Below are 20,383 nucleotides of genomic sequence, written 5' to 3'. Positions count from 1 at the left end.
TCAAAGCACACACGTGACTGACTATAGGCACAATGAAATAGGCCACGCAAGTGTTTTTCTATGACGTGCTTAATGCCTCATGTTCATTGGAATTGAGCTCCTGTGGCATGCAGAAGAAGGCATGAAGTCAACAAATGTAACAAGGACAGACTCTGTGGCAGAAGGGACTTCTCTTTGTGGTGGCTTATCTAAGAGATTTCATCCCCCTACACCAGTGGTTCACAAACTTTTTTGACCCGCACCATTTTTTTACCGGCGCACCGGGGTGCCGCGGCGCACCCTTTGGGAACCACTGGTCTACATGAAGAATCAAGCCTAGACGTGATGAAGGATTCAGAGAGTAGCCATCACCATCATAAAATTTTATTTGCAATCACAAAGATCTTATAAAGTACATCTCAATGCATACAACACCATCAAAGAGTAGCATAAAGCACTCCCACGAAAAGTAACCAGGCTAGAGAAAGGCTCAAGGAGCTCTGCGGGGTTACAAGAAGTTTACGTGGGGTGGGCTCTGATGAACCCAAGATGGCTCACCAGGGGCCAGATGTATCAAGATACCCTTTTGCGATTCCCAAATAGCGATTTTTAAGGAATCGCTAGTTGAGAATTGCAAAATGCTATGCATGTAGAAATTCGCTATTTTTTAACGATTTCTTAAAATTCCTTTCTATGGGCCAGGAGGCCCATAGGAATGAATGTGAAATTATTCTCAATTTGCGATTCGCAATTTGCGAATCGCAAATTGAGAATAATTTCAAGGGTGCAAGGGTGTCTTAAGGACACCCTGCTGCACCCCTGAAATTGACATGTGTGCGCATATGGCGTACATACATGCCCTAAGGACATGTATGAGCAACACATGCCACCTTTACAAATTGCAAAAAGTGCATTTGTAAAAGAATTTGCAAATTACCACCAACTACAAGTTGGTGGTAATTTGCGATTTCTTAGTGTGAAATCGCAAAACTTTCTTGTTTCTTACATTCCATTTAAGGAATCGCATTTTGCGATTCCTTAATGGTAGCGCAAAATTAAGGAATCGCAAATTTTGCCGTTTTTTATCGCAAACGCTGCTATTTTGCGATTCGCAGCATTTGCGACAAAAAAAACACTTGATACATCTGCCCCCAGATCCCATCTACCCAGTGTTTTAAGTGGGCTGGGTCCTGCCGGTGCAGTTCTAAAAAGCAGGTGTCAAGATGGGTCCCTATCGGGCTCTCCATTTTTGCCCTCAGCCTCAGGACGAAAAAAAAATCTTAACTCTCTAGCAGTCACTTCACTGCCTTTGAGGTAACTCCAAAGAGACTCGTTATAGTTCTTTCAAAGCCTCATAATTTCAGAACTGAATAATTTTCAATATTATATACAACAAAGCCATAGTTGTTGCTTATTTGTGTTATGCCACTAAGAATCATTGCAAAAAGCACAGTTGATGGACAGAATGTAGAACAATATCATACATTCACCCCAGTACAAGGATCTGGGCCTAAATCCATCGTTTTTTTGCACTCCGCACCACCCTGGGTTAGACACTGGCTATATGCAAATCAGCTCTAACCCTGTGCCTCATGGGAACAGTCCAGTCCGAACTACCAAGCCATGTCTTTCCCAGACCGGAATCAAGCATCCAAGGACCGGTTTCTGGCTATCAGCCTTCATCAGCCTGGATAGCTTGACTCCAGTGGTGTGGAGAGCCTGGGACTCACGTCTGAGCATCCCCAGCCCACTCAGGGTGAAATTGCAAAAAACACAGTTGATGGACAGAATGTAGAACAATGTCATACATTCACCCCAGTACAAGTATCTGGGCCTAAATCCATAGTTTTTTTGCACTTCACACCACCCTGGGTTAGGCACTGGCTATATGCAAATCAGCTCTGACCCTGTGCCTCATGGGAACAGTCCTGTCCGAACTACCAAGCCATGTCTTCCCCAGACCGGAATCAAGCATCCAAGGACCGGTTTCTGGCTATCAGCCTTCATCAGCCTGGATAGCTTGACTCCAGTGGTGTGGAGAGCCTGGGATGCTCCGTCCATCACCACCCCCTTTTGTACCGCTTTTGGCCGCCATAAGTGTGGCAGGGTATGCTCAGACGTGAGTCCCTTGCTCACTTTGCCACTGGATTCAAGCAAGCCGGGCTGAAGACGGCTGGAATGCCAGAAACCGGTCCTCGGAAGCTTGTTTCCGGTCCAGGAAGACATGGCTTGGCAGTTCGGGCTGGACTGTACCCATGAGGCACAGGGTCAGACTAATTTGCATATAGCCATGTCTGAACTGGGGTGGCAGAGTGGGCTAAAGAACGGTGATGGATTAAACCCAGATCTTTTGACTGGGTGTGAGTGTTTGATTGATTCAGATGCTCCGTCCATCACCACCCCCTTTTGTACCGCTTTTGGCCGCCATTAGTGTGGCAGGGTATGCTCAGACGTGAGTCCCTTGCTCACTTTGCCACTGGATTGAAGCAAGCCGGGCTGAAGACGGCTGGAATGCCAGAAACCGGTCCTCGCAAGCTTGTTTCCGGTCCAGGGAAGGCATGGCTTGGCAGTTTGGGCTGGACTGTTCCCATGAGGCACAGGGTCAGACTGATTTGCATATAGCCATGTCTGAACTGGGGTGGCAGAGTGGGCTAAAGAACGGTGATGGATTAAACCCAGATCTTTTGACTGGGTGTGAGTGTTTGATTGATTCAGATGCTTTGTCCATCACCACCCCCTTTTGTACCGCTTTTGGCCACCATAAGTGTGGCAGGGTATGCTCAGACGTGAGTCCCTTGCTCACTTTGCCACTGGATTCAAGCAAGCCGGGCTGAAGACGGCTGGAATGCCAGAAACCGGTCCTCGGAAGCTTGTTTCCGGTCCAGGGAAGACATGGCTTGGCAGTTCGGGCTGGACTGTTCCCATGAGGCACAGGGTCAGACTGATTTGCATATAGCCATGTCTGAACTGGGGTGGCTGAGTGAACTAAAGAATGGTGATGGATTAAACCCAGATCAGTTGACTGGGGGTGAGTGTTTGATTTGTTCAAACGCTCCGTCCATCATCCCCTTTTGTGTCGCTTTGTTCGCCCTAAGTGTGGCAGGGTACGCTCAGACGTGAGTCCCTTGTTCACTTGGCCACTGGATTCAAGATAGCCTGGCTGATGAGGATTATGAATCCGAAACTGGTCCCAGGATGCTTGTTTCCGGTCCAGGGAAGACATGGCTTGGCAGTTCGGGCTGGACTGTTCCCATGAGGCACAGGGTCAGACTGATTTGCATATAGCCATGTCTGAACTGGGGTGGCTGAGTGAACTAAAGAATGGTGATGGATTAAACCCAGATCAGTTGACTGGGGGTGAGTGTTTGATTTGTTCAAACGCTCCGTCCATCATCCCCTTTTGTGTCTCTTTGTTCGCCCTAAGTGTGGCAGGGTATGCTCAGATGTGAGTCCCTTGTTCACTTGGCCACTGGATTCAAGATAGCCTGGCTGATGAGGATTATGAATCCGAAACCGGTCCCAGGATGCTTGTTTCCGGTCCAGGGAAGACATGGCTTGGCAGTTCGGGCTGGACTGTTCCCATGAGGCACAGGGTCAGACTGATTTGCATATAGCCATGTCTGAACTGGGGTGGCTGAGTGAACTAAAGAATGGTGATGGATTAAACCCAGATCAGTTGACTGGGGGTGAGTGTTTGATTTGTTCAAACGCTCCGTCCATCATCCCCTTTTGTGTCGCTGGGATATGCACATGGCTTTAAATTTTATTCTCTCCCTGACAGGAAGCCAGTGTAGGGTCCTCAGCCCGGATACCACTGATACTCTGCGTGGAATCTGCAGCAGCGTGCGTGCAGCACAGTCTGGGTCCGCTGAAGTTTTTGCAGCACGTATTCCGGTGCCCCTAAGTAAAGGGCATTGTTGAAATCAAGTCGGGATTGGATTAGGCCTTGTATGACAATTTGCTTGGCTTCGAAGGGCAGGAGTTGGAGGATTTTTTTCAGCTTCCTGATGATCCCGAAACAGGTTGCAGATGTTTTTGTGGCTTGGGTGTTGAGGGTTAGGGATTTGTCCAGCCAGACCCCTAAACTTTTGATATTGTCTTTCGGAATTGGGGGAGTGCCCAAGCTGATGGGCCATAGGTGATCGATGGCGGACTTGGCTGGAGGGCCAAGCAACATGAGCTCAGTTTTATCGCCGTTAAGTTTAAGAGAAGATGCCGTCATCCATCTCCTGACCTCTTCCATACAGGTCGTTAGGTTGACCTGTGCCGGCTCACTGTTCTTCTGTGCGAGGGAGACCACTAGCTGAGTATCATCTGCATATGTGATGATCTTAATGCCATATGGACGGATGATCTCAGCCAGCGGTCTCATGTACTAAGGGTGAGCGCAAAACCGTTCCGCTCGCGGATTTTGCGAATTTTCGGTAAATTCGCGATCCGCGAACTCCCGCGAATTTACCGAGAATTCGCAAATCCGCGAGCGGCGGATCCGGGGGCAAAAGTTGAAGCCTGGCCTGTTGTTTGTAACTATTTTACAATGGCGCCGGCAAGCTGCCATCCTGAAATAGTTACTAAGTTGGCTTCAACAGGAAGCTCTAATAGATAAAATAAAGCAGGTGCTCGAGCACCTGCTTTATTTTATCTATTAGTGCTTCCTGTTGAAGCTAACGTAGTAACTATTTCAGGATGGCGCTGGCAGCTTGCCGGCGCCATCCTAAAATAGTTACAGGATATGAAGGGCAGGGTTCATTCTGGCACGATGGTCCTGTCACAAAAATTAAACCTCAACAGGAAGCACTTACAGATATCAATAAAGCATGTGCCCTAGTTGAAGCTCAAATTCAGTGACGCATTCATCAGCCCAAAAACAATCGTGTGCATTGTCGAGGCTGGGCAGGTGTGCTTTCTTCCCAAATCTACCGTCGAAAATCAGCTGTGATAGAGGCCTTTGCATCCTTGACTTTCACGAGCGCAATCCCCTGGCTGTTCCTGTGACCAGGAGCTTCTTTCTCTTCATTTGCTGCTCTGATCGGTCTCTGACCTTTTATACACACCAGAGGCATGTGTGCTTGCATGGAATCCCCGCCTGTTTGGCCCCGCCCACACACTTGCGGTGTGAACCGTCTTCCCGCCATTTACCCACTATGATGGACAGTTGAAGCTCAAATTCAGTGATGCATTCATCAGCCCAAAAACAATCGTGAGCATTGTCGAGGCTGGGCAGGTGTGCTTTCTTCCCAAATATACCGTCGAAAATCAGCTGTGATGCTGGATAGAGGCCTTTGCATCCTTGACTTTCACGAGCGCAATCCCCTGGCTGTTCCTGTGACCAGGAGCTTCTTTCTCTTCATTTGCTGCTCTGATCGGTCTCTGATCTTTTATACACACCAGAGGCATGTGTGCTCGCATGGAATCCCCGCCCGTTTGGCCCCGCCCACACACTTGCGGTGTGAACCGTCTTCCCGCCATTTACCCACTATGATGGACAGTTGAAGCTCAAATTCAGTGATGCATTCATCAGCCCAAAAACAATCGTGAGCATTGTCGAGGCTGGGCAGGTGTGCTTTCTTCCCAAATTTACCGTCGAAAATCAGCTGTGATGCTGGATAGAGGCCTTTGCATCCTTGACTTTCACGAGCGCAAGCGGAAAAAAAAAATCCGCAGATCCGCGGATTTTGCGGATCAACAATACGCAAATCCGCAAAATCCGCGGATCGTGGATCCGTGAAATCCGCCCATGCCTATCATGTACACGTTGAACAGCGTGGGGCTTAATGAAGAGCCTTGCGGTACCCCACAGTCCAACGGTTTACTTTCGGAGATAGCATCTCCGTCAAAGACTTGAAAAGTCCTTTCGCTCAGGAAGGATCTTAGCCAGGCCAGAGCGTCTCCCGACACTCCTAGATCGAGAAGTCGACACAGCAAGGTTTTATGGCATACCGTGTCGAACGCGGCGCTCAGATCGAGGAGGATGACTGCCACTGATCCCCCTCGATTCAGGATCCGCCTGGTTTCTTCTGTCACGGCCAGCAAAGATGTTTCCGTCCCATGTTTGGGGCGGAACCCTGTCTGTGAGGCATCGAGTAGATGGTTAGACTCGAGAAACCTTGTGAGATGGAGATTAATGTATCTCTCCAGGATCTTGCTCACCCAAGGCAGAAGGGAGATGGGGCGGTAGTTGTTATGGTTTTTGGGGTCCAGGTTGGGTTTTTTCAGGAGTGCCCTCACCATAGCCTGCTTCCATGTTGGAGGCACACTTCCTTTTATCAGGGAGTTGTTAAGCAGCTCCATGAGAGTAGGAAGAATAACTTTACTGGCGGCGGTCATAGTGCTGGGTGGAGCAGGGTCATTTGGGGAGCCTGACTTTACCTGTAATGTCAGGGTTTCCAGTGACTCTAGGTTTACTAGGGGGAAGTGGTCCAGAGCTATTCGAGGGAGGTACTCCGCCTTAGTAGGGAGCTGAAGTTCAACCATGGAGGCTTCCAAGGTTGGGGCTGCAAATGTTACATAGATTTTGTTTATTTTCTGATAGAAAAATTCCACTAGGTCATTACAGCGCGCGATGGGGTTATCATTTGGGGCTACGGGAGGGGGCAGCTTGGTGAGGGTTTTTACTATTTGATAAATATCTCTCGGTTTAGATCTAGCCTTCATAATTTTTCCACTAAAATAGGAGGATTGTGCCAATTTTATTTCAGTTTTGTAGGCTATAATGGCTTTCCTGTACGTGGTTTTGTCTGCGTTGGCTTACCCCAGACGCCACTTCCTCTCAAGTTTCCTGCAGATTTGTTTTTTCGCTCTGAGTTCATCTGAGTACCAAGGGGCTGTTTCCCGAGGTCTCTTTAAGGTGATTTTGCGAGTGGGGAGTATGGAGTCAATGGACTTCCGGATCCAATTGTCTAATTCCCTGCTGTCTGACGAGGGATTCTGGGAGAATGAGGGTCTTGAGTTTGTTAGGGGCCTAGCCCACTGTTCTAGTGGGAGCCTAGACCAATTTCTCATTTTTCGTGGGCAGGGAGTGCAGGATACAGATTTGTATGTAGACCAGGTAAGAGGGATTAGAAAGTAATGTAAATGTAAATGTAGGAGTACTTCACCCATCATACTAGCTGCATGAGTGTTGCTCATTCGCTTCAAAGTCGTATTTTTCCTCCCACCCCACACCCCCCTTTTCGCCCTCAAATTCTTGGTGTAATGATTATTCACTAACAATTTGGTAAAATACCTTCCAAGTGTAATTGTGCTGAACTGCAATGCGAACCCAGAGCTACAGGGTCCATTTGAAACAGCAGCACAGCCTCAAACAGATCGATGCGGTGCAACTCGCACAACAGTCAGAATTAATTTAAAGCCCCTCCAGCTGTTATCCGAACATTGCAGCCTTTTATTGCATTTCCAGCACGCTCGCTGTCCAAGTTAATGCTTCCGGATGCACCGCTCTTTCTCCGATCCAAATACACTGTGATGCGATAGATTACAAGATTGAGAGCAGGAAGTGGACAGAAAACACTGCGCCAATGTCTTAAAGCACGCACGACGCGTGTTGCGCTGCGGCTGCAATCTCCACGACACACATCCTGCGCAGCAGCGCGGCACCCCTGGCTTCTCATCACGGCGCACCAGGGTGCTGCGGCGGACACTTTGAGAACCACTGCCCTACACGGTATTCTGTGCTAGCCCCATGAAAGGAAGCTCTAAATTACATTTGAAGGCTGATGGTACAGGCATGTGCAGGCATTTCTTTATTGCTCTGCTGTTAGCTCATTGTTGTGATACTGTATTTGTGCGGCCCTTCACGGGTGTTCAGGTCCGTTACAAAAGGACACGCGGGGCAGGGAGTGATAACGGCAGCTGATTAGAGTAGCGGTATGAACAGGTATGTTTGTTTGAGTTTTACTACAGCACGAACATGCTGGTTCACAGCTGCTGCGCGGCGCCAACAGACCTAGCCGAGAAAACGGTAAGCGAGGCAGCCGCAATGACAGAGTGAGCAACAGGCGTCAGAGGCTGCGAGCAGGGTAGTGGCTGGACTCAGGAGGACATGGAACTGGGCAGTGACGTTAGGGAATGCGCGAGAAGGAGGCTTTAGAGGATGCGAAACAGTTGGTCAATGATGTGTGTGAGGGCACTGTAGTGGGGCAGTGATATGATGGCTCGTAACCGGGACAGTGAACTGAGGGCCTTGAGTCAAGCAGTTACATTGAGGACCCGTGAGCCGTGCAGTGAGGTGAGGGTACGTGAGGCAGGCATCAGAGGGTGCTAGACAGGCAGAGGCAGTGGTGTAACAGCGTGAGAGCTGTCCATGGTGTGAGGGCATGAACAAGATAGGGAGAGATGCGAGAGCACGCATAGTCTTGGACGTGATGTGAGGGTGCCTGCGAGCAATACCCGTCAAATATTGATCTAAGGGCATCCACGAGCAGGGCAGTGATCTGAGGGCACCAGTTAGGAGGGGGCAAGAGCCGGGCATTGATGAAGGGCACACAAGAGCCTGGCAGCGGTGTGAGGGCTTGCACCTTGGTTTAAAGAAAAGTTTAAATATTGCAGTTGTGAAAAGTAATCACGAGGTTGCGACGCCACTTACCGGTAACGTGTTTCGTTCCTGTGTCTCTGCTCACATTGTCCTAATGCTCTGAAAGCCCACCAAGCAGCTGCCAGCCTGGACCAGAGGAGTGCATAATACATTGGTGAGCATAAGCTGTGTAAGAAAACCAACAACCAACCCAAAGAACAAAGCTGCTGTTCTGTGAGTGCTCCCGCAAGGTGGATGCCGACACAAGCACAAGTATGTGCTTCCAAAAAGAGCCGAGCGACAGCTAAAGGTCTCCTATGCAGTGCATGCATGTTGCGTAGGCGAGACCTAAAAATTGTTGTCAGTCCCTCGTAGCTGCTCGAATGCTATAACCCATGAGGAATTGTGTGCCCCTTACATTAAGGATATGATTGGTATGGCATCCCTTTTATTGTGGCATCTGGTGTAAGGAGGAGTCATGCCTTAATAAGCCAATATTGAAGAAATGCCTGCAACGCCATGCTGTCCTGCCAAACCATGGCTGGCTTATGTTACCTCTGTTTGTGAAGAGATTGGGCTTCCAGAGCTATTTAGGGCACCAGAATCATGCATGAGTAATAAAAAGGTCACACTAAAACATCTACATTTTTTTTACCATGAACCGGTTGCAAAGAAGACAATGGTCAAACCGTCGGTCATTGCATATAATCTGATTAATGAAGTGGGCCTCCCTATCTATTTAACTTCAATACAAAATATACAATATCGCTATATGTTGACCAGATTTCACCTTAATCTCCTACCGCTCATGGTAGGATGCCCAGCGAATTGTTATACCTTAGCAGGGCTGAGTCCTTGCCCTCGTAATGGGGTTTCGGCCCAATTCAATTCGCACATCATGTTCTTTTGCACACTTTACGATATTCCTAGAAGAACATTTTTACTCCCCCTATTAAATGTTTTTACATTTAGACAGTTCAGATCAGCCTTGTTGTTTTTACAAAAATTATACAGCCCTCTGATATGCCATGGCCTCTTTTATTTGGCAAGTTCTTAAGCTTCAGAAACGTGTAATTTGAATGTTATGACATGATTAAGGCATTTTATTTATATTAATGTGTGTTAAAGATAAACGCTGTAAAATTCCTTTGTCTTGGACTCGTTTTAAAAGTTTGTCCTTTATGAATAATTCTTTCATGTATTGTATTTTTGTGATTTCATGCTACAGAAATGTAGCAAATAAAGATTCTTTGATTTTAGTCAAGACAGCTGATTCCATAAAATTTCAGTTCCACGGTGGTGCATCCCGGGCCTGGGATACCTCACGCGGTTCCAACTTCCTGCTATACATGTGCACACACACATGGAAGGAGGGCCATACCGCGGTTGCACATCAAATCATTACCTTTGAGCATCAAAAAGCTATTGAAGTCTTTGGTGCAATCAGTGTGCATTCTGCCATCGTGTGCGAACACTGTATGATAATTGAGATGTCGTCACTTGTATTTTTGTAAAGGATCTTCCTTCACATAACAGAACAAGCATTGGCAATTCAATAGGTTTTGCCCATGGTTTTTGTCCGTGGCATTTTTAGACATGTTGAACGGCATAATGAGCTGCTGTGCAACATGGCTTGAAGTCAGAAAAAAAGCGTTGTGACATGGCCAGCGCTGAGCGCTTCATAGCACTTGTTTTTTCTTTACTTTAAAGCATGTTCCACAGCAGCAGTGGAATATGACTTAAAGCACTATGGTGCGGCCAGCACTGAACACGTCATAGTGTTTTGACAAAACCAATAGTTCTTGCATATGTGAAACCTATTGGCTTTACCAGTGCTTGATTTTAACACTGAAAGTCAGGAGCTGCAGTTTCCTGCAGGGCTGCACATTAGGCCTGGGCTTGTACTTTCGCTCTGCTCACTGAATTTTCCCCACTCTGCTTTTGGTGTAGCGCGTGGAGAGGAGCAGAGTTTTTTCTTCACTCGCGCTAGCCAACGTTAAGTTGTCAAGCAAGGAAAATCTTACTCCAGAACACCTCCTGGCGAGATTTCCCAATGTGGGCGGTCACAGTTGAGAAACCTTCCTTTTGGGTTGAGAAAGGTGCTCAGCAGCAGAGAGAAGCAGCTCTGCACATAGTGCCATTCGCGCTGATTTTGCAGCGCAGGACATACAGTCGGCGCTAAAAATCAGCACGATTGGTGCAACCAAATGCACTACGCCGCTTTTGGAACTCTGTGTAGTGCCGCAGAGTTTTTTGGTCACGTAGTGGAACTCCGCAAACTCTGCCGAGGCCTGCTTCACAACTGTTTATGTTTCAAAAGCACTTTAACTAACCTACAGTGCCAAAATTCACACAGGGCTGTTATTTATATAAAAGACAATAAAAATCACCCTAGTGTAAAAGGAATTCAGTTTTTAGGTCTCGCTGAGTGAACACGCATGCGTTCTCAGCGAGACTTAAGTAAGGGCTCTCAAAAATGCACACAAAGGCGGATTGCCTACAGTGCATGTGCGCCGGGCGCGTGCACACCGCACACCATTTGGCAGCCTATGAACCTCGGCATTAAACTTCAAAGGAATCCGCTCCCCCGCCCCCACCCTCCACCAATGCAGAGAGCTTGTTGTTTTTAACTTTTTATTGACTCGCCCAACCTCAGATCCCAACTGTTTCCCTGTGTTGTCTTCAACCCGCTCTCCCTATCAGCTCTTCCACTGCCATCATGGTCCTCAAAGCCCAGCAGCTGCCACTTGCAAGTATGCTGCACACTTTTTATTAAAAACATGCTTTCGCTCCAAATTGTGCCTGCTGTACTGTCCCTCTCATTTTAGCAAATTAAGGCGTTATGTGGGGCTGTTAGGGCAGGACGATGGTAGGTGGTATTGCAAGTTATTTCACCCTTCACCCCCTCTCAACCCATTGTAACCTTCAGCGCTGTGCACCCCTTCACACACTCGCACATAGCTGACCATCGCTGAGTTCTCTCTTCAGAGAGGCTAGGTATTGGATGGGCGTACATGAGCCGTGTGATGTGACTACAGGCCAGGTAATGTCCCCCAAGTGACTTGTGTTCCCACTATCTTTCCGCAGCTTTCGTCTGTTTAGTCCCCTCATGCACCCAAATGTGCTGCATTATACCGCATAATTTGGCCTCTTTTTTAATGTAATTTTTTTTATACCCAACTCTGCCGCATACTATAGCCCAAGCCATCGTTGCTGCTTATTTATCTTATGCAACTAACAACCATTGATAAAGCCAATAGATCTGACTTATTGTCAGTATGCTGCTATTTGTTATATCATATATTTGAATTTAATTTGAATTTGAATTTAAAAACACTTATAAAGCGCACTTTTACCTAGCGGTTTCATGGCGCTGAGGACTTTTTAGAACTTCAGATGGCAGCAATGGAAAGACTAAACTGGAAATGCTTGCGAAAAGAGGTGAGTTTTTAGAGCCTTACGAAAATCAGGGTAAAGTGGAATGGATCGAATGTTCAAGGGGAGGGAGTTCCAAAAAATGGGGCCGAGAACCGCAAACTTCACCCCCCCATCCTCATCTTCCTGAACCGAGGAATGGAAAGAAGGTACTGAGAGGAGGAGCGGAGTGCTCTGGCTGGTGTATAGCTGGAAATAGCCGAGTTTATGAAGGCTGGGACAGTACCAGCTCGAGCCTGAAACGCCGTACAGCCCAGTTTGAAAAGGGCCCTCTCCCTGATGGGCAGCCAGTGCAGGTTCTTTAGTACAGAGGTGGCATGATGGAATTTAGGGAGACCATAAATGAGACGTGCCGCCTGGTTCTGGACCAGCTGTAGGCGTCGAAGAGCGTAAGCCGGAACGCCATTGTACAGGATGTTACCGTAGTCCAGCCGTGATAGGACCATTGCCATCATGATGAGTTTGAGAGCGGGAAGAGAAAAAATCTAGAGATTTTCCTGATAGTACGGAGAGTGAAGAAACAAGAGGACACCACCATACTGATCTGAGAGTGCAATGTAAGGTTTTGATTTAACGTGATCCCGAGTGTTTTATCTGGATGCACTGACAGAAACATCCAAAATAGAAGTGGGGCAGCACACTAAGCATTATACTGCATAATTTGGCCTCTTTTTTTAATTGTATTTTTTTTTATACCCAACCCTGCCACATACTATGGCCCAAGCCATCGTTGCTGCTTATTTATCTTATCCAACTGACAACCATTGACAAAGCCAATAGACCCGACTTATTGTCAGTACGCTGTTACTCGTTGTATCATATATCTGGATGCAATGACAGAAACAGCCAAAATACAAGTGGGGCAGCACACTGGCATCTCCCCCCACCCCCCTCCAGTATTCAGGGAGCTGAGCCGAGCCTGCCAGAACCTCTCTACAGGCCTCTGCTCTGCTGATGTGGACGGCATTAAATGAACAGTATACTGTAAGGTGATGCCTTCTCTGTATATCTATCTCCCATAGCGCCTCGCACTTCACACAGCTGCTTTCTCCTAGCGCTTCATGCTTCTAGCTCACTAAAGCCTCACTAAAGCTTGACGATGAGTTCAAGCGCAGTGGAAGACCTTTTACAATAGTTCACTAGTTATATTTCATTTGTTTATTGGTGCATTTGGATGTTAAACAGGTACTGCTAATAAGGTTAAATCTTTTCCCAGATGGTGTTACCGTGAGTAAAAAAGACAAAATAGTTAAGTAAAATAACAAAATGTGTTGCATTATGCCGCATAATTTGCCTTTTCTTGCCATATAGTTTAGCGCATACTTTGGTCTATCACTTCCACATAATCCCAGTGGTCCTAGATATAATGTTCTAGTTAGACCACTATTTCTATGTCAGGAGAGTTTAAAAGCTCAAAAATAGACATGTACATACTTTTGTAATCGTCTAGCGTAGGGGCGGCATGTCGGGGTCTCGTACATGACCTATTTTGCATCTCTTTTCTCACATTTCGGTAGTTTTTGTAAATACAGTTGGGTAATTTAGGTGGCTCCTGGACATGTCACAACAACTTCTTTTGGTGTCTCAGGTATAATCACCCTTGGATCTCAAGAGGCTAACTCTCGGGTCTCACCGGAGGGTCACTTTATTATCTTACGTGAAGGTAATTTGAGGATATAATGTGAGGGTCACTTTAAGAGCTAACATGAGGGTTATTTTATTAAATGCTTTAGATTTCACAGGAGGGTCTCCATCAGCCGACCAATTTATCAATGTACTGGTACACTTCTTTTTCCCAGTGGCGATAGATGCAAAGCGGAAGTGTGCCTGGGATTTATTGAGGCTTAACAGCAGTGCAAGGTATAACTCGGACTGGCCGTCAGGGGTGGCAGGGAGTCTGGAAGCACATGCTTCAGAATATGAGCATAAACTCCGTCCTACTCAGAGCTGACAACATTATGCTTATCTGCCCCCTCACCCGCCCCCCACACACACAGCCACACACAACCACACACACACAACCACACACACACACAACCACACACACACACAACCACACACACACAGCCACACACACAACCACACACACACAACCACACACACACACACACAACCGCAGGCACACACACAAACACAACACACACAACCATAAACACAACATACACAGCCACATACACAAACACAACACACACAACAACACACACACAACCACACACACAACCACACATACAACCACACACACACAACCACACATACAACCACACACACACAACCACACACAGAACCAACCGTCAGTGCACACTTTCACCAAGCACAGACACCATCAGTCATGAGTGCACAATTTCACCGGGTACAAACACCACCAGCAGTTAGTACACGCTCCCACCAGACGTCAGTACACCTTTTCACCAGGCACACACACCACCAGCCGTCAGTGCATGCTTTCACCAGGCAAACACACACCATTAGCCATCAGTGCACACTTTCACCAGGCACACACACACCACCAGCCATCAGTGCACGCTTTCACCAGACACACACACACCACCAGCCGTCAGTGCACGCTTTCACCAGGCACACAAACACCACCAGCCGTCAGTGCAAACTTTCACCAAGCACCCACCCACACTACCAGCCGTCAGTACACGCATTCATCAGACACACACCAGCAGCCGTCAGTGCACGCTTTCACCAGACACACACACAGCACCAGCCGTCAGTGCACACTTTCACCAAGCACACACCCCAGCCATCAGTGCACGCATTCATCAGACACACACCACCAGTTGTCAGTGCACGCTTTCACCGGGCACAAACACCACCAGCCATCAGTGCACGCTTTTACGTGTCACAAACACCACCAGACGTCAGTGCACGCTTCCACCAGGTACACACCATCAGCCGTCAGTGCACGCTTCCACCAGGCACACACACCACCAGCCGGCACTGCACACTTCCACCAGGCACACACATTACCAGCCATCAGTGCACACATCAATTGTTAATGCATCCACAATTAACTATTGTAACAATAGCAGTATGGCACACTTTACTTTTAAACATATTCATTTAAAGTGCAGCATGCCACCATTGCTACAAAAATAAATACAAATGTTTTTTGGCCTACAATTTATAGACTTTTGTTGCAATGGGTGTTGCAATTGGTGTCGCAATATTTAGCAATGCCAATTGAGCAAACTTAATTAATGCGAGACCTATTGCATTGTAAATGCTTGTTTGGCCTAGACAAAGTCACTATCCCCAAGACATCAAGCCTGTTTGTACTGCGAAAGAACTCCCGCTGGCATGGTGTCCCCAGGACTGAGTTCAGTACACAGTCATTACCCCATCTCAGCATCACCCTCAGCAGGGTCATAGTACAGTGCACTTGCACGGAGTGGGGGGCATACACATTTAAAACCGCTTTTAGAAAAAAGACTGTCAGGGCAAAAATGAAGCAGAACCCCGCTGAGCACCCATCTACTCATGGGAACTTTCTGACCATCCAAGTACAATGAAGGCAGGTATGAAAGACACTTGCTAAGCAGACCAGTCGAAGGACAATGGCGGCAAACAGGAAGCTATGCTAGGTCCATGCTCCACAGCAGGGACACACACTGGAAGTGCCTGGAGGAATCATGAAGGAGCAGGAGGTGCTGACTGACTAATCAGAAGCAAGGAAACAAAGCCAACCAATGGCAAGCCTTTTTTAAGCTTTTGTTTTTGTACACAGTAGATCTCGCCTGACTGCAAATGACTCTTCACCAATATGTGGTGCTTTTACCTGGAAATCTGCAATTAATGTAATATTGACTCTTTCTTAAGATTCTAATACATACATGTACTATATTAATACTGATATTGCATGTGCTCATTTTTAGGTCTCGCCTGAACCAGGCATGCGCTGCACTGGCGAGACATTTAGTAAGCGGCTTTTGGAAGTGCTTCCAAAGCGGCCAAGCGGCCACTAGCTTTTTCTTTCACTTTCGTGCCATAAAGCGCGGGTGCCGCGATTATAGCAAAAGTAAAGAAATCGGGTTTTTTTTCCAATTTCTTTACTTTTGCTATAATCGCGGCACTGGCGCTTTACTTTTAACATTAAAAGTAAAGCGCGGGTGCCGCGATTATAGCAAAAGTAAAGAAATTGAAAAAACTTCTATTTCTTTACTTTTGCTATAATCGCGGCACCCGCGCTTTACTTTTAACATTAAAAGTGAAGTGTGGGTGCCGTGATTATAGCAAAAGTAAAGAAATAGGGTTTTTTTCAATTTCTTTACTTTTGCTATAATCGCGGCACCAGCGCTTTACTTTTAACATTAAAAGTAAAGTGCGGGTGCCGCGATTATAGCAAAAATAAAGAAATAGAAAAAAACTTCTATTTCTTTACTTTTGCTACAATTGCGGCACTCGCGCGGTGTCTCTGTAGTTGTGCTTCTGTATACCTGTAAGTCTCTAAGCGTAGGTAACTATAAGTTGTTTTCTGGTACGTTATGCTGACAGGTTTGTGTAGCGGAGTCCCTTCTTTTTGGCATAGGCGCCTGCACATCATGTTTACTGTCTGCCTGGATAACATTATGCCCATTTTATTTCTTTGCGTACATGTTTTTATTCTGTGTACGTGGGTGCCTTTGCGGCCTGGTCTTTGTACATAAGGGACTATATATTTCCTGGATTTTGTACATATGGGCCTGTGTATCAGTTGGTTTGTGTTTCATAGACTCCTGTTGGTTTCTCTGTACAGAGGCGTCTGTGCCTAGGGGCCTACAGGGCTGTTAGTTTGTGTGCATAGGTGCCTGATCAGTTTTTGCATTGTGTTACATACTGAGACACGTAAAAAGAAGCACACATACCAAATCTCTCCGTTCAGTAGTCTCCAAAATGTTTTACAGACTTGCTCTTACTGTTGTGGGTTGAGTACTGTGTTACACCAACAGTGTGGCCCACCAACGTTGTTTTAACATAAGGAGCAATGTTAATGGCTGCATCACGTTAAAAGTTTTACCCAAGGCCGTATGGGATATTTTTTCATTAACAGGCATGGTATGTATCTTAGTGGCATTGCCTCGAACATGGTATAACATGGCCTATTTTTGAACCATCAGCTCCCACCTAGCTCTTGACAGTGGACTGTGGGCACACAGGCGAGGAGTTATGCCAATGCACACCTGTGTGTAGTGTACAAAGGGCATGCAGATGCTATGCAGATGCTCCCTAAGCATCTGATCACACTACATGATTGCATGGTCATATGATGTGTGTGCTCTGACTGCTCAATGTGTCCCTACATACATTTAGTGTGCACAGGGTACCAGGGTACAGTGGAAATCTATTTTGTTAAGGATGTCAGGATTCTTTACATACAGTGGCCATGTTCATTAAAAAATATATGGTTTGTGTGGGAAAAAGCTAAAACATAAAATCCCATATTCTCCAGTTGGGTTACCTATGCAATCTTCAGGTTGCATCCATAACCCTAACTGGCTGCAATAGGGATATTTTTTAGACATCTCAGTGCCTCTAACAAGTGAAGGTTTTCATGGAATTTATTAGGTTCTTATTTAAGGATTGGTAGATACTGTATAGCAAACCTTGTTGGTTAAAACAACGTTCTAAAGTGTTTTATCTTTGTTTGATTTGTTTAATTAGATTTTTCAAGGGAGAGCGCTTTTCCTAGTTACAGTTTCATAAGAACAGTAAATACATTTCTATAGGGTGATTAACGTGATACGATCCAAGACTTATCAAATAAAGTACTTGTTGCCATCTGCAGTGAGATAAGAGCATTCTTATATAAAATGCATGCATTGCTATCTGCATGAATATAAATTAAAAAACATTATGTATAAAACAACTAGTGGTGACGATCCTGGAAATAAAAGAGATTCAGGACACTGCTTAACCAGTCTATGGTCTTTCATAGTTGAAAGTGACGCTGAAGATACAGACTTTTTATTTTACGTTTCCTAGTGTGGAGTCATTCTACTGGCTGGTGGAATGAAGTTCCACAGTTGAGAGGCAGTTTCCAAGAAGGAGTGTCTCAGTAATTTTAATTTCAAGGAGGTTGATGCTTCATGAAGAACAGTGTCCATGCGTGAAGGTGCTGTTACCCACCTGAGATGACCAGTTACTCTGCAAGTTAGTAAAAGGCTCCCAAAAACAAAACCTTGTTTCTGATAAGCTAGTTGAATGATAATTCTCACCTTCATGGGGTGCCACTTCCGAGAGATCATTACTGGTAAGATGTGATCAAATTTATTTGAGCCGTTGGTCAGCCTGGCATCTGGATAAATGGCTGGTTTGAGGTGAGCTAGACGCAGTTTGGGAATTGCTGGGATAACAGACTTGTGATGGCATTGGCATAGCCAATAGGTCAATCAATCAAATCATTTATAAAGCGCACTACTTACTCGTGAGGGTTTCAAGGCGCTGAGAGGGGGTTGGGGGGGTGCTGCTACTGGTCAAAGAGCCAGGTCTTGAGTCGTCTTCTGAAGGTCAGCAGGTCTTCGGTTCGTCGTAGGTTGAGGGGGAGGGTGTTCCAGGTTTTGGCGGCGCGGTGGGAGAAGGACCTGCCTCCGGATGTGGTTCTGCAGATGCGTGGGACCGTTGCCAGGGCGTGGTCAGCGGAGCGGAGTTTCCTGTTGGGTACGTAGAAGGAGAGTCGGCTGTTGAGATAGGCTGGGCCGGTTTTGTGGAGTGCCTTGTGTGCGTGGACCAGGAGCTTGAAGGAGATTCTTCTGTCGACGGGGAGCCAGTGCAGGTTACTCAGGTGGGGGGTGATGTGGTCGCGGTGCGGGATGTCGAGGATTAGGCGTGCAGATGCATCTGGATTCTTTGCTGTCTGTTGATGAGCTTGGACGAGGCTCCGGCATAGAGGGCGTTTCCGTAGTCGAGTCTGCTGTTGACTAGGGCCTGGGTGACTGTTTTCCTCGTGTTTGTCGGGATCCATCTGTAGATTTTGCGGAGCAGGCGGAGGGTGTTGAAGCAGGTGGAGGAGACTGCATTGACTTCTTTGGTCATGGTGAGTTTTGAGTCGAGGATGACTCCCAGGTTGGGTGCGTGGTTGGTAGGGGACGGGTGTGTCCCCAGTGATGCGGGCCACCAGGAGTCGTCCCACGCTGAAGGGATTGGGCCCGAGGATGAGGATCTCCGTCTTGTCTGAGTTCAGTTTAAGACGGCTTTCTTTCATCCAGTCAGCGACGGCCTTCATTCCCTGGTGGAGGTTGGATTTGGCGGTGAGAGGGTCCTTGGTGAGGGAGAGGATCAGCTGCGTGTTGTCGGCGTAGGAGATTATGTTGAGGTCGTGCTGCTAGTGGTGCCATGTAGACGTTGAACAGCATTGGGCTGAGAGAGGATCCTTGTGGACGCCGCAGATGATCTCGGAGGCTTCGGAACGGAACGGCAGGAGGCGGACTTTCTGAGTTATGCCGGTGAGGAAGGAGGTGGTCCAGTCCAGGGCCTTGTCATGGATCCCTGCGTGGTGTAGGCACGTGCGTAGTGTGTGGTGGCAGACGGTGTCGAAAGCGGCGGAGAGATCCAGAAGGATGAGGGCCGCCGTCTCGCCGTTGTCTAGTAGGATCCTTATGTCGTCTGTGGCGGCGATGAGGGCGGTCTTGGTGCTGTGGTTGCTGCGGAATCCTGATTGGGAGGGGTCCAGGATGCTGTTGTCTTTGAGGTGACGGGAGAGCTGGGTGTTAACAATCTTCACGATGACCTTTGCTGGAAACAGAAGCAGGGAGATGGGCCGGAAGCTCTTGAGGTCGCTCAGATCTGCCTTCGGTTTCTTCAGTAGAGCGTTGATCTCTGCGTGCTTCCAGTTCTCAGGGAAGGTATCGGTCTCGAAGGAGAGGTTGATGATGTTGCGCAGGTGGGGTGCGATGGACCTGCCGGCTTTGTTGAAGATGTGGTGTGGGAGAGGGTCGGACGGGGATCCGGAGTGGATTGTGCCCATGGTCTTGATTGTGTCCTCGATGCTCACGTTAGCCCAGGTTATCAGGGAGTCATGGTTGGTGGGGTCCGGTGGGTCCGGCTTGTCGAGGTCTGTAGGGGTTGTCCGGGGGTTGAAGCTGTCATGGATGTCGGTGATCTTGCGGTGAAAGAAGGTGGCGAGGGAGTCGCACAGGGATTGCGATGGCAGGATTTCGTTAGCGCTGGAGCTGGGGTTGGAGAGTCCCCTTCACGATGTTGAAGAGCTCCTTGCTGTTGTGTGCGTTGTTGTCAAGGCAGTCTGCGAAGGAGGTCCTTTTGGCATCCCTGATGAGGTGGTGGTGGTTGCGGACAGTGCGGCTGTCCGGCGTCTTGTTGTTGTGCCATATGTTCTCCAATTTCCGGCAGGTGCGCTTTGAGGCTAGGAGTTCCGGGGTGAACCAGCTGGCTCTTTTGCTGGTGTCTCTGTTGGCGGGCATTTTCAGCAAGGCTAAGGTGTTGGCGCAGTCATTCATCCAGCGTCCGAGGGTGAGT

This window comes from Lissotriton helveticus, chromosome 3_1 (assembly GCF_964261635.1).
Source record: "Lissotriton helveticus chromosome 3_1, aLisHel1.1, whole genome shotgun sequence".
NCBI classification, from domain to species: Eukaryota; Metazoa; Chordata; class Amphibia; order Caudata; family Salamandridae; genus Lissotriton; species Lissotriton helveticus.
Note: the sequence above shows the minus strand (reverse complement) of the source record.